At 51.5% G+C, this 4,781-nt stretch overlaps 1 long non-coding RNA gene across 1 annotated transcript; it reads right to left on the reverse strand.

The window, feature by feature from the left end:
- Window positions 1-1,083: 1,083 nt before the first annotated feature.
- On the reverse strand, window positions 1,084-3,518 carry LOC111824743. Its single transcript, XR_002827827.1, has 3 exons — window positions 3,451-3,518; window positions 2,262-2,318; window positions 1,084-1,168 (listed from the first exon to the last, which is right to left on the reverse strand). It is a non-coding gene; the product is annotated as an uncharacterized LOC111824743 (long non-coding RNA).
- Window positions 3,519-4,781: the final 1,263 nt, after the last annotated feature.

Consider the following 4,781-nt stretch of genomic DNA (forward strand, 5'->3'; position numbering starts at 1 on the left):
AATAGAGCCACGGCTCAGCAACTCTGGCGCAACCACCCTCATGGAGTATGAGGCCGCAGTGGAAATTCCGTCAAAACTCAACAGTACGGGGATAAACCAGGGCTGAGTGAAAAAAGTATAAAATAGTCGGTGCCAGTGGATTAGAAACGTGGGTATATTAAGTTCTCTCCTTTCCTTCTTCCCTCCCTCCTTCTCCCATCCCTTCTTCCTCTGTTCCAGCCACACAGTTCCCCATCAGCCTCGATGCTTTCTTCCTTTTGCGTCTTGTGTTAGCTCCGCTGCCTCAATGCTCTCCCCCCATCTTGTTCATCCTTGGAATTTTAAAAACCCATTTCAAAAACTAAGATATTCTCCTTGGCGAAGGTCAAAAGCAACAGAGTCTCGATCAAGAGGGGTGAGCAGGAAAAGGGTAGGTGTCCCCTCCCACTCCCAACTCTGCCCTTTGAGATAACCAACGACAACGGTCTAAGCACAGCCTTCTACATGCTTCTCTCTGCTTTCACTGCCACGGTGAACCACTATCCAGTCTTCAGTTCTCAATTCAATGTCACCTCCTCCAAGAAGGCTCCCCTGATCACACCTACTCTCCCACGGCAGGCCAAGCCCAGGGCATCTCTGCAGTGCTATTCTCATGACAGGCTTATTTGTATAATGATCTGTTTAATATCTATTTCTTGCACTAAATGGCAAGCTCCATGTGGGAGGGGTATGGTCTCTGTCTTGTTCACAACTGGGCACCTAATAAGAGCAGCCACTTAATGAGTACTAATGAATAATATTATCATAACGAATAATGAATGAATAATAATATTATCATGAAAATGAATGAATAATGTCAGGCAACATTACTGGGAGCTTATTTTTTTGCCCGGTGCTGTTCCAAATGCTTACTGTGGATCATTTAGTCTAATCCTCCCAACAGTATTAGAAGGCAGGCACTGCTGTTACTCCCATCATCACATCTGCCCAGGACACACAGGTACGAAGGGGCAGAGTCGAGACCCAAACCCGAGCAACCTGGTGCCCAAGCCTTCAGCTCCCACCTCCCGGGCGATCAGCGATAACAGGAGGGACTCACCCACAGAGGCGATGTCGGCGAGCTGATCCTCCGCCTCCTCGGGGTTGAGCAGGTCTGTCTTGCTCTTCTTTATGGTGGCTCTCCGCAGAGCTCCAACAATGGAAACATGGCAAGAGAAAAAGACGTGACCCTTTTTGCGACAGCAACGGCATCGACCGAGTGTTTCCTCGGGCCCAGGCTCTCTGCCAGGGACATTGTAGGTGGCACCGGAGCTCACCCGCGTGGCAGTCCAGTTCGGGGGGAGGTAACAGGACGCCCATTTTACAGATGTGCAGACTGGGACTCAGGGAGGTCGCACGGGTACTCAAGGGTAAAGGTGAGAAATCAAGTCTTGTTCGGTCTAAGTCTGGGATCTCGGCCAACGGTATCCCCCCTGGGGCTCTGGGATACACAGTGACTCCTACGAAGACAGTCTACCCCTTGACTTGATAATACCTGCTCGGCAGGTTGGGGCTGTGGACGCCCTGCCCGCCCTCAGTACTTAGTCTTCACGGCCCCAGAGCTCTCCAGGGGACAATGAGTTGAGGCATTAATTTCTAATACAGTGACTTAGTCAACCCCAAGGGTAATCGCCTCCCTTCCCCCCAAATAGTAAAATCCAGTTTGTAACTTATGGGATGGAATCCCAGCTCCTTTACTTCCTTCTCACTCCTGGTATTTCCAATAAAAACTTGTTCCATCTGCTGAACTTCTAACACAGGAGACAACTGTCCTTAACTTACAGTAAGCTGGATTTATTTTTCTTGGTGAAATTATTATTAATTTTTTTTTAATTTAGCAAAACACAAAGGGTGCTGACCCTGAGCCGGGCACTGCTCTAGGTCTTCTATTTGGAAGAATCAGTGTGACCCTTATCAACAACCCAGTGCAGTAGGTGTTATTATGGTCATGCCCACTGTGTAGATGAGAAAAAAGGAGGCACAAAGCAGAAGAGGCTGGGCACATGGTTAAGGCAGACAGGGGAGGCCAGAAGGTGCAGACTCTGCCGCAGCCCTGAAATCCCCAAGGAAGCAGATCTCTGCCATTCCCTGTATCTTCCTGACCCTGACCCTGACCCAATCTCATGTTTGTTCCTGGCATCACCCGGACCCTGAACATCCATCCCCTGGAGGCCCCCAGGACCACGTGGCCTGTCCCCCCATCTCTCCTGAGACCCACCCCGAGCCAGGTTCACAGGAGTTACCATCAAAGGGATGCCTCTGCTCCCCGTCAGTTTCATCCTCGGCGAGGATCACCTCTTCTGAGGAGGAAGAGCACACAGTTAAGCTCCAGTGTCCGGAGGACTCTTCGGGGATGGGTCCCCTCGGACAGAGGAGAGGGTCTGCCCGACCACTTCCCCTGGCCGATGGCGACAGCGCCATCAGCCGGGAATGTGCTGCTCAGTTGTTTCTGACTCCCAGCCTCACTTCAGCGAAGGTAGCCATCGCCCAATTATCCCCACCTCCCTCCCGACAAAAACCAACAGCCTTCCCACAGCTCGTAAGGCTTTGCCTGATCCAGGCCGTCACCTCCCCGTCTCCCTCTCCTCCCACTCTCCCCTTCACTTGGCTCCAGCCACACCGGCTTCCTTGCTCTGACTCCACTCTGCTCCTCATTCGGGGCCGTTGCACTTGCTGTTCCCTCTGCCTGGAACACCCCTCTTTAGATGGCCACACGCTTCCTTCTTCATTCCCTTCAGGTCTCTGCTCCGATGTCACCTCCTCGGGGAGACCCTCTCTGATCACTTGCCTCCTCTGACCGGTTTCTGCCTCCTGCCCTGCTTTACTTTTCTTCCTAGCGTTTGGCAGCACCCAACATTATGTGTCTTGGTTTATTTTCTGTCTCTTTCACTAGAACGTAAGAGCCCTGGGGGCGGGATTGGGTCTGTGTTGTTCACTGCAGTATCTTTAGTGCCTAGGATAGCGCCTGCACACAGTGGGTGCCGCTTAAGTGTTTTCTGAATGGCTGAGCAAATACACGTGCTCACTGTGTGCCAGGCACTGCTCTTCCTAGGTGACTTGGCTTGGATGGCCTCACTGAATCCCCACACAGCCCGATGAGGTAGGTACTATCACCATCTTTGTTCAGCAGCCAACGAAACGGAGGTCTGGGGAAGCAGGGTGCATTGCTAGGAGGTGGGAGAGCTGGGATGCAAACCAAAGTCTGGTTTGAGAGCTCGCTACCACACGCGAAGTCCTATCCTGGCTTTATCCCAGAAGTTTTACTATCTTATTCTGGATTCTTGTTGCTAAAAATTGGAACTACCAGTCCAGCCCTCTTTCTCCTCCCATCACAACCCTTCCCTCATCCATCTCCAAACTGCACGCACGCACGGCGGAGTGCTCCGTGGTCGGGGATGTCGGTGCCTGGGCCCCGAGATGAAAGGGCCTCACCTGCTTTCGAGATCCACTCCATGTACCCATTGAGCTCTCGTTCGATCTGTTGCTGCCGCCTCAGCTTCAGATCAGCTTCAGAAAAGCCCGCCGGTTTTCCACCCGCTCCCTTTCTTTGGCAAACTCCCTGTAGGAGCACAAAATGCACACACACACACACACACACACACAGAGCCAGCGTTGGCTGTTTCAGAAATTTTAGGGAGTGTAAGTTTCTGGAGGGCAGAGGATTTTAACCAGTGGAGTTGGGTCTTCCGGGAGAAAACTCGAAATATTCTAGGAATGGGTATCTGCCGGCTTCCCAGCAACTGCACGGAGCCGGAGGAAAAAGCAAGCCATAAACCAGCCATGCCAACCACTGCTGGCTGCATACCTCTACCCTCCTTCTCCATACTCTTGGCTTCGAAGTATGTTCATGAGACGAGCTGATGATTTCACCAGCAGCCTCACTTCCCAGGTAAGGCCCCACCCCGTCCTGTTTCCTCTTTCCTCTTTCTGTTTGGAAGTAGGATGACCATCTTGTGAATGAAACTGAAAGTCTCCGGTAAGGATGTCAGAGTAGAAATCTAGAAGGAACTGAGGTCCCTGATGGCACCAAGGAGCCACCAAACCAGTCCCAGACTTCTTGTTGGTAAGAAAACTGAAACTCATTTATGATTAAACCAAAGAAATCAATCCTGTGGATATGGAACAATCCTATATAATAAAAGCCTAAGATGCTAAGTGTCCGATCGTTCGTTCGACTGTTTGACCAGTCGCTATGATGCACACTGACCACCAGGGGGATCCGGCTGATCGGGACTGGGGGAGACGGGCCAGACATGCCCTGGAGTCCTCCCGCGGTCCCTCCTGTGGTCCCTCTCCGGCCCCGATCATGCACTGATGGGGTCCCTCGGCCTGGCCTTCGGGGATTGGGCTGAAACCGGCTCTCCAACATCCCCTGAGGGGTCCCGGATTGCAAGAGGGCACAGGCCAGGCCAGGCCAGGCTGAATCCGTACACCGGGCTTCCAGTATGTATCATAAAAATGCATGTTTGACTATAGGCTACAATTTTATATTTGGAAAACAGAGAAAGGGGAAACCCAACCTATTGTTTGTTTGTTTTTAATGTAAATTATAGAAAGTAAAATTCTATAGAATTTTCTTGTGTTGTAGGTCTGAAACATTTGGGCAAACCTTCTGAATGAGAGGTCTGCATTGGAAGAAGCTCCCCTTTCCCTGGAAGAGGTAGCTCAATGCCAGGGACACAATGCGGTGAGTCAAGTCTGGGCTGGATTTCAGCCCCCCACGAGTCCCTTCACGGGGTTCCCCCAGCTCTGCACAACCCATA

The sequence above is a fragment of the Myotis lucifugus genome, unplaced genomic scaffold (genome assembly GCF_000147115.1).
Source record: "Myotis lucifugus unplaced genomic scaffold, Myoluc2.0 scaffold_5582, whole genome shotgun sequence".
Classification (NCBI taxonomy): Eukaryota; Metazoa; Chordata; class Mammalia; order Chiroptera; family Vespertilionidae; genus Myotis; species Myotis lucifugus.